This window comes from Aptenodytes patagonicus, chromosome Z (genome assembly GCF_965638725.1).
Source record: "Aptenodytes patagonicus chromosome Z, bAptPat1.pri.cur, whole genome shotgun sequence".
In the NCBI taxonomy this organism is placed as follows: domain Eukaryota; kingdom Metazoa; phylum Chordata; class Aves; order Sphenisciformes; family Spheniscidae; genus Aptenodytes; species Aptenodytes patagonicus.
In genome coordinates, this window is record NC_134982.1 from 60,092,338 (window position 1) to 60,103,092 (window position 10,755).

Here is a 10,755-nt window from a genome sequence, read left to right on the forward strand (position 1 = left end):
AACCTACTTAATATCTGTTAAGATGCAGTAAAAGATCTCATTTACAAAACAGCTTTTTACACACATTCTCGTGAGCTGGGATTGATTCACCCATTTCTAGCAGAGATCTGAAGATTTTCTTTTTATAATCAGTCCTTCAAGTGGTGAAGAATTTTAAAGAGAGACTTTTTCTAAGTCCTAAATAAACAAAACTGAGTAAGTTCTAAGAGTAAAGCCTAGTACCATTCAGCTGCATTTATATTAAGAACTAGATAAAGTAACTTTCTTTTTCTTTTTTAAACAGAAGCTATTTCTACTTAAAAGATCATTAAAAGAAAACTCCTTACACTGAAGTTTTATCTACCAAGAAAAACAGCTGTTAAGGTAAGGACAAACATGGACCTAAGACCTCCATAGCATCCACTTAAGTCCAGAATTAGAATTAATAATTTTGAAATAGTTCACTGCCTTCTTTTTACAACAGAATTTAAAACTGTGTGCATTTTTTCAGCCAAGCCAGAAAAGATATAACTCCATAAATAAATAAATAAAACTTTTTATTGTTTCACTCTGGCTGTGAAACAGCAAATATGGATACTAACTTTTAAAAAATACATTTTTAAATGAGCATAACATTTAAAAATACCACTCCATTCTGCAATATTTTTGTAAATAATTGCACTATCGCATGTAAAAGTAAAACTGCTATTGGCTGTTAGAAATAAAATATTTCTTTACTGAAAAAGTAGTGATGTCACTTCTGTTAATCGTATAGAGGCAGGAGACAGATGTGTTTTATAAAAGATGACTTGTAATAAAGAGAACTCTTAAAGATGATGTTGAAATAAAAGCTCGAATCTCCTGAGTTTTGTTTGAGGAAGGTCCTTGTACTGTGAATTATTTTGAGAAATGCCTTTTCAAATGAACCATGCTATTATAGTAAAGCTGTTGAGAATTACGAAGGCAATCAGTCCCTTCAGGGTTAGGGAAGAATCTAGGCAGACCTGAAGATGTGTAGGATGCAGCTGGGCAGAACAGAGCACATGCTTATAGGAAAACAAGCAGCAGGATGAAATCATTATTAGAAGACCTTTTCAGCAGAGAGTGGAAGTCATGACTTGCTGTTAATAGTTGAAAATTTGGGAAAGTTTGCTGTGCACTGGCTAGCAGTGATGCTGTGGCCACTTCAGTTTTCTCTGCTGCAGCTTTGTCCTCTCCTGTCAAACAGATGGTCATAGCGACTGAGAGCTAAACCGAGTATCTAGAACAGCTTATTCTTCACTTCTTTGCCTTGGAACTCAACCTAACAGCTGGAACTTGTGTCATGTCTTGTTTCTTTTCTTTAGCAAAACTGTATGTCCTTTCTCAGTTCAAGATATGGTTTTATATTTTTTGTTATATGGAGGTTAATTATTGGCTTAGCAAAGTGTGGTCTAACGTTAAGTGACTAGACTGAAACGCAGAAGAACATGAGTCAGTTCCCATTTTTGTTCCTTTTGCTGTGTGACCTGAAATGCTCATAAGTAACAGTGGGAAATACAGAGTATTGTCTGAAACTAAATCTTCATACATCAAATGTGAATTTTTCATAACATTGTGCCCTGGAAGACCAGGAGTACTGTTTTTCCTTTTCCCTAGAAAAAACTCACACCAAATGTGTATGTGTGAGTGTGTCTGTGTATGCATTTGTATGAACAATACGTAAATACAGAAATATTCTATGAGGGCAACATCAGTGTGATCTACATTTCATATAAATTGTAACCTCAGAAGATCAAACTAACTGAGATCCATTGGGAGTTATGTGAAGACCAGTTGACCTCACTGCTCAGCATCCCACTCACATGTGAGCTAAAGGTTAGTCATACTATAGTGATTGCTTTAGGTAAGGTTCAGGCAGAATCCTGCAGGTAGAAAAAGGACTTTTGATTTTTAGATAGTCTTTCCTTGAACTTGAAGCATGGATAAATTAGGTAAAGTGACAAAATGGCATTAAAGTACATTGTGCTTGCCATGTTTTGGGAGCATAAAAGTGCCTGTCCAACCATGATTAATTTCTTTGCACTAATGTCCTATTTCCCATCCCATTCACATATCCAGTTCACCAGTACTGATGTCGACAGTCAACAGAGCATTGGTAGCTTTATACCAGCTCTACGTGTTTATATGTAGGCCAATTTGCAGGGCTGTTTTTCAAACCTTATTGTGTCAATTTGTCATACTGTATCACGGTCAACTGTAGGGTGAAGACAAGAATGTTTGGTGGTAATAGACATTTTACTAAGGTGATTCAGCATCCAGTCTTAGGCCCTTTAGGAAGATCTATACCTGTGCACTTGAATGGATAGATTTTGTCTGAAACTTAGACTTTTGCTGTACAACGCCTCTTTTTTATTTTAACCAAATACGTAACGTATTCAAGGTATAAGAGAATTGCTTTAGTATCAAGAGGAAACTGCAGGCAGCAAGAGCTCAGTTTTCCCTGGTTTAACTTCAGTATTGGGGTTTTTCTGTTATACTACAGAAAAGGATTTCTGGTAATGCAGACTCATCCAGCACTGAATCTGTAGTGTCCCAGTCATGAGGTTCAGAGTATTGCCTTGCAGTAAGAGATCATTTTAAACATAAACTGGTCTTTAGCTTGAATGAATACAGTTGTGATGTTGTATAGGTTGTATAGGTCTGTTTTCAATTCAGACTGTGCTATTCAACTCTGGAAAGTAAGTCTCCTCACTGGTATAGCCAATGAGGACTTAGACCTTGCCACTACTTTACTATGAGTTCATGATCATCAGAATCAACTGTCTCAGTTATTGTCATAAGACTCACTGAAAAGTTTAAAAAGTGTAAAGTTTTGTATCTAGATTGTTACTAATACGCAAGGACAAAGTATTTGCTTCCACAGTCTTCATAGGGGCATTTCTCTGAATTTGTGAAACTACTGCATATTTTATATCTAACAGCACATATATTTTTATTCTTATACATCATAAACCTGCTTTCTGTGACAGTTCTTTCAAAGAAGGTTGCTAGGGTGGTGCCATTTCACAAGCAGTGCTCATAAAAGGTCTTGACGAGTAACACAATAATTGGGTTTATGTAAGGAGCTGGATGACAAGGTATGAAATGGCTTTACCTGAATTCGTAGCTTGTGTCTCAGAGGGCAGCAGTTTTCATAAAGCCTAGCCATTGCTCAGTCTTCCCCCTCATTTGCACGGCAGGCACATTTCTCCATTTGGAGACTGCCTGCAATGGCTCAGGAAAGGAAAGAAAAGGAAGGGGCAGCAAGGGATATTATGCATACCCTAATATAGAATACGCACCCAAAGGAAGCTGTAGCAAAAAGACCCTTTTGAAATCTTGGCCCGTTTAACTGAGGAAGTTTTGTTGTTGATTTTATCAGGTCCAGCAGTTCACTTCTGTCCAAAAGAAAACACAGTGTATCAACCAATTTTAGTGGTAGTAAGACGTCTTTCCCTAGCCCAAGTTTTATTAGTTTTTTAATGGCAGTAAAACCGCCACATCTTTAAGTTATAAATCAAGTTTTCCTACTATTTCTCTCATGCGGTGTTAGCACAAATGGACAGAGATAGGAACTGTTTGCCCCACACTCAAGCCTGGCTCAAGCCCACTCTGACCCATAAACTGTGGTTAGCACAGGTTTATAACCAAGCTAAAACCAAGCTAAAACCAAGCTAAAAGCCTTGCTGACAGGCTTACAGACCAGGGCTGGCTTGGATCCTGCTTGATGCTTATCTGGATGGTTCAAAAATACAATGGCCCTTGTTTATATGGCTGTACTGCTGCCTGTGTTTCTCTCTTTTTTGAACATGACTTCATTGTAACTGAAACAAAGATTTTAAGCTTACATGAGTAGGGGCAAGACCTTATTGAATAACCTCTTTGGGGCAGAATGTGTCGGTTCTTGCCATCAGGCTTTTACAGCGTCATTCATTATAATGATTTATCATTTATTTATTTACCCTTAATCATGGAATTTTCTTGGGAAGAAAGTGAAAGGCAGTTTTATCATGAATTATCTTCATTATCAGTAACTTGCAAGAACACCATACAAAAACATTCTGCAGCTTGCTATCCCAGAGAATGTGACTGGAGGAATAATCTTATAATAAATTATGTCATAAAATATATATTCAAAAAGTGAGAGGCAGCATCATATGACTACAGTGAATCCTAAGGCTGCCACAGAAAAGAGAAAAAAAAGAGGAAAAATAGAATGTGAGCATAAACATTTAAGCCATGTGCTCGCAGCCAGCTGTTGCATCTGACCTGATAGAACCTGTTTCTAGAGATAAAAGGGGAAAAAAAAGGCAATTTAATGCATAATCTCTTTTTCTTTCAAAAGGAATAAGCAATAAAGTATAAAATATAGAACAGAGCATGTTCTTGGTCATGTTTCAAGCTTCAAAGAAATACCTTATTTCTAAGCATCACAGCAATATTTTCTATTTATATTTGTAACATCTTGGGGTTTTTCAGTATTTATGAGGCTATGAGACAATATTATCAGAAAAGTAATATTTTCTGTCTATGTTTTTGTATTGATTTTTATGTCCCAACCAGGACTGGTCAGGTGTCACAGAATCTCTCTCATGCATGTTTATTTGGAGTTCCTACATTGAACAAAGAACCCTGACTGTATTTGACCATGGGTATGGAAAATGCTTAACTAATCAGACGTCTTGTGGAATGTGATTAAAATATTTTTTCATTAGGGTTGTCTTTTGAAAGTAGATTTTCAAAAGAAAATCTATAACACATTGAGTGTTATAGAGAGGACCACCAACATCTTGAGAGAAGAAATAAAAAGAATGAAGGCTTTGTTGTTTTGAGAGAGAAAGAAAGATGTTCCTAAGACATTGGCCTGTACACATCTTTGAGGCAAGTCACAGGAATGTCACAGGTAACTGGCTGTTTCTAGTTTCTGCTTGCTTTTCTGGATGCTTCAAGGTCTTTTTTGTAATGTTCACAGGAAAGCTAAGTGATATATTTGGTTATGTAAAAATGATTATGTAATTATTAATTCCATTGTATGCATTAAAGGTTTCCATTTCAAGTGCCATCTCTTCATAATTAGAATGACAGTAAGTAACAGAGTGTCAATACCAGGATTTGGTCATCCCCTAAAAAAAGATAAACCCATTTTCTGACAGAAAAATCAGTATGTGTTTCTTCCTTATTACATGTGTTTACTTGTTACTAAATAATACAGAGGACAACTCATGCACCCAGTCATATTTTACAAACATCATCTTCAAATTCACCACTGTACACAGTTCCACAGAACTGTGTATTCAAGTAGTGGCTTCACAAAATAGAAAGGATCTGTTTGGTTTAAGTGATTTTAGTTTTTCTTAAAGTGACTGTTTTGATTTCTTTGTAAAGTTCTTTTTTCTATTTCATGGAACCAACACAGCATGAAGTATATGGTCTGACTTTCTCTCTTATTCTTTAATCACTATCTTGAGTGACCACCTGTAGAGATCAGAGGCTTCATTACAGCTTCCTCTGAAGATCCCCAGCTCTTTTGTTGAAGATGTGTTGGTTAAATTGTCACTCTTATTTGAGGACAATAATGCCATTGTCACAACTAACCTAAATTTACCTTCTACAAATATGCTTTAGTGTCCTTCTCTAAATGCTTTTAAAAACTCCCTTCTGCTGTGATGCCTGTAGAACTTGGCACCTGTGCTGTGCTGCTGTGCTCAGGCCCATGTTGGTGTTCCTTTGTAAAACGGTTTTACCTCTTACCTTTCGTTGTAAGTATGGTGTTGAAGGAATCATCCTTTGGTTCTCTGTCTGAAAGCACCTGGTCCATAAGTATGCCATTTAGTTGTTTCTAAAATGCAGATAGTAGCTACCTCCTCTGGTAAATACACAGGGAGGACAAAACCAATTAATTGCAGTTTTTACTGCTTTTCAGCTTAAAAAGAGAGGAATAGTGTAACTACCAGGGGAGTTATGTGTGCAAGCAAATAGTACTGTCACACACATTCATCACTGAAAAATATAGATGCAAATTAGGGGCAGTCTTTGCATGCAGCATTAATTCTGCCTGAAAAAAAAAGAAGTATTTTCAGTCTTTCTTACTGTGAGGATGTGGTACTGAGTCCCTGGCTGATGCTTTTCTATTTCTGACACAGTAAAGCTGAAAGAACAGAAATGTAATACAACGAGTTACTCCTCTCTCCCACTCTTGCCTCAATGGGACACTGTGGTAAAGCACAGCCATTAGCAAATAAACCTTTAAATGAATCTGATACAGTCTTACATTTGATTTCTGGTATTACAAAAAGAATCAAAAGTAAAAGGATATACCCCCCGAGAAATATCACTGATATACTCCAATAGTTTGCGTGCATTTGGACAAACATTCTTATTAGACTGTTGTATAAATGGCTTGCAGATTTCCTCTGTGTTTGATGTGAACAAATATTTTATAATCAAAACCTGATGGTTTCTTTTGAACAGTGAAGCTGGCTGACCTTTATGGCCTTCAGTTTTGGTACTGCCGTTTGCAAAAATCAGATTCACAGCTTAAGGAGCAGTTTCTTCTTCCAAGACACTTTTACAATATCAAAATACTCAATGTTGCCAACCCATTCCTAAACTAAAGCAAAGATTTAGGCTAATTTTTCTGAGACAGATACTTTCAAAACTTTTTAACTTCTAACTTCAAGTTAGGATGTGTTTACACATGATGCTCCAGGCAAACTAGAGCTAACTCTGTCCTTGCTGGGAGCTGGAAGAAAGCTGTATGACCACATTTATCACAGTGCTGAACTCAAGTTAACGTACCCTGTCTTCCACCTGCCTCTGAGCAGAGTTTATCAGCATGATGTTAATGCTGTCACATGGTCAAGAAAAGCAAGTTCATGTCTGGCTAGAACATGTTGTATAGATGTATCCAGTTACCTCATATTCACATCCGAGACTTCTTTTGTTTTGTTTTGTTTTAATGAAGTTCTTCCTTCCCATTGGCATCCTGACCATTGTAATTTCTTTCTGAGTCAGTACTCTCTCTCCTGCTAGTTTCCCTCACCTTGCCCTAGTTCTTCTCGTTACCCTTCCTAATCCCTTGCTGTCTTTTTCTACCAGCCTGTATTCTGATTACTTTGCTTGTTTAGCAGAGGAAAGATGTCCTCAAAGGCAAAACACCAGTGTAGTACTCACTAGCTGGGTTTCAACTCCCCAGCTATTGCAGATTTCCTTTTTCCACTTTGACCAGGCTACTTCATACTCCTGTGACTCTTCTTCCCTGTCCATAAAATTTATTTATAGAGTCATCAGAGGAACCAGCTAACTCTTGACAGGGAGATCCTCTAACATTTTAGGAGATAACAAAGTGAAGAAGTCAGTAGAAACCCTTATTTTGTACAGATGCACAACTCTTGGTTTCTGTCAGCTTTTCCACCTACTTCACTGTATTTTGCCTAAGCCATGACTTTTGATTACAAGACCAGTCCTGTGTCTAGGATTCCAAACATGAAAACCTCATGGCCAGTTACAAGTGACAGTGGAAACATGTTGCTTTCCTTTGACACTATTAGTAGCATGATACGTCTATGCTCCTTAGGATAGCTGTGCTGAATTGACCTTTTCTTCAAATGCCTTAGAAATCCTCCCTAAGTGCTTTCCTTCCTAAATACTAACAAAGTGTCTGTACCCTTTCACAGTTTGGACTGAACAGATTGGTCCAACAGCCCTGGGTAAGAAGCACAGTTGGCAACTACTGTTGTGCAAGCCCCAAGGAGTCCATGAAACAGGAAAAAGCAGTGGCAGATTTGTCATCTGTGTGCATGTGTGGGTGAATGTTTCCCATATGAATCTAACAACTGCAAGAATTTCACACTGAGGTTTCTAATCTTCTGACAATGAATGAGACTTTGTAAAATTAAATTGCTCAAGCTGTGGTTTAGGGTCTTCCAAGAAGTCTATACAGCTGCTTCTGTCAGAGGGGCAGGGAGCATCTGCCTATTTAAAAGGACTTCTTCCACTTACAGCTGAGTTTGGTTAGATTTTTCAGAACATTTTCAGAGGACAGTTTTCAGTATAAGATGCTCTCTATAAATGTCTTAGGTTTTTGTCTTTTTTGTCTGTGTGTGTGTTTGGAGGAGGTTCAGCGGTTTAATGCTATAACATGGTTGAGACACGTGCTTGAAGGGGCAGTTATCAGAAATGAACTCCCAAGATGCTAGAAAAATTAGAAGCCATGAGGAGGACAGAAACATGATATGAACCAATCTGTCACAGGAGATGTTACATCTTATTTACCAGGAAATATGTGGTGCAATGCAGAGGATTCCTCTTTGGGTTGCGAATACCTAGCAAGTTACTCTCAATGATAGTTCCATGGGAAAAAAAAAATGTCTTGCAACACACAGTTTTTGAAACAAGTTGAAGTTTGCAGTCACTGTGGTAATTTAAGTCATACGAGGAAAGTGATATTAAGAGAGGTTATTTTTGTCTTCACCTTGTCTTCTACACCTTGGGAAAGTCGCCTTCTCAGTAAAGTTAAAATGCACCATAATAAACAGAATATACAGGTCTCTACAAACTCAATTCAAAGCGTATTTGTAAAAGGTCTAACAGCAACTGTGCTTTTAAGTTTTCTAGCCACTAAAATCCTAATTCAAAACACCATGAATTCAGTTGGACTCTTTCCATTGACTTCAATGAATTTGGGACCAAGCTTTAATTTACATAAATTGAAGTACTTTCTCATGCCCCAGAACATTATCTAACTTGGGAAGCACTTTTTGGAGAAGGGTATGCTCACCTTTGAATTATCAAGTGTTAACTTTTACCAGGATCAGATCTGATGGCTCAATTGCATGACGCTTTGTTGGAAACCTTGATTCAAATCATAAGGCTTTTTCAAGTCTCAGGTTTGATAGAATTATTGCAGCTAATCTTCTTCTCCATACACACAACGAGAACCTATATGCCCACATCTTCAGGAAAAGATACTCTTTATATTGGAACTTCATGTATAATATTTCTTGAAAACAAACAAAAGATCAACTGTGTATAGATATATACATATCACACATACACATGTGTGTATTTTACCTTTCTCTGTGTATGCATGACAACATTGTTCATATCTTTCTAGTTTTGCAAGAATGTGAAGTCTGTATGGCAAATGACATACATAATGCATTGACCATAAAAGGTAGGTCAGACTCCTACTTAGAATACATTAACTGCATTGCAGGCTACGTGTGAGTAGAATAGTACAGTAATGACATTGACAGGGTAAGATAATGTTACAGTAGCTCTGCTAATTAACACATTAGTATGACTGGATTCAGGAATTAGTCTAACAATTTGTTGCTGCAATTAATTGCATTAATTTGCAATACAAAATAATGTGCTGCTTTTTGTTTTTATTCTCTTCTGCCTCTGAGAATGATTACCTACTGAGGGTATATTTTGGTAAGAAATTCTTCAGTAAGAAAAATTCAGTAAGAAGGGCCATTTCATGAAGAGAAAAATTTCAACATAGTTTCTGCTAGCCACTTGAAATGCATATTTTTAACTACATGCACACAGAGAAACAGTCTTAATTACTAGCAGCATGGCTATCAAATTCTTTCTCTAACAATTGGCCATTTACATATGAAATCTAAACTTTCACCTCACATTTTATCCTATTCAAAGATGCAACAAACCAACCCACTCAGGTAATATAATCTGTTTGACGTTATTAATTTCCTTTGACAAGCTTAAGGGAAAGCTGTGTTGTCAATGGGAATCTCTGTCTAGGAGATTCTTGGATTCCCTCTCACTTCAACTACTCTGATGCTTCAGAAAACTCAATTTCAACTATGTTGGAGACCACTACAGTAGATAAAGCTCCAAAACCTGAAATTCATCCATAACCCTAGCAATATTTGCTTTTGTCACATTGCACTAATAGGTTCTTCATGCTTTGCACTGAAAAGCAATATCAAAAAGTCAGTGCAAAATGTCAATGTTTATATCTAATCTTGGAAATCACCATCTAATCTTAGAAAACACTAACTTCTGTTGGATTTTTCATCCAATACAGATGACAAAAGCTCTCTATGACACATCAGATCTCTATATGAATCAGCCAGGTCTCTTAGGCATAAGTGCTCGCTCACTGACATAACCATACATGAGTTATGACAGCTCTATGTTTCTGCTAAAATAAGAATATTAGAAATATTTCATGGTAGAAGGATGTAATCCATGACATGATTGAGGAAATATACAAGTGAAATAAAACTAAGACTCTCTGAGTAGAACAAGTTTCTTCAGCATGTTGGCCCAGCAAGCCTCTAGAGAAGAAGCAAGCCCCGCTTCTTCAGGGGACTACTCCTTGCTAGCTGTGATATCTGTTCCTTCCCACTGTGTGGGCCATATTATCTAGAAGGCTTCATTCCTTACACACCAACTTATTTTTTAAATTTTGTCAATTATTGACCACAACAGTCTATTTGCAAATGTGTGCTCTCTGAGAAATAAATTTCAAAATACAGCCCTAAGCAATTCGCAGACACTTTCAGACTTGTAAAATAGAGAATTGCCTCATCCATCAACACCCCACACAAGCTTTCCATCCTCATACTCTCTGGGAACTTTTTCTGTAACAGCCTGGGTGTTCAAATGCATGAAAAAATGATATTAGGATAGTATTAGAGGAGGTGAGGAAAACATACTGCTATAGCTACAGCTGCTTGGTTTTAGCCTTGATTCACAACAGCCAGCATGAGAAAGGATGACATA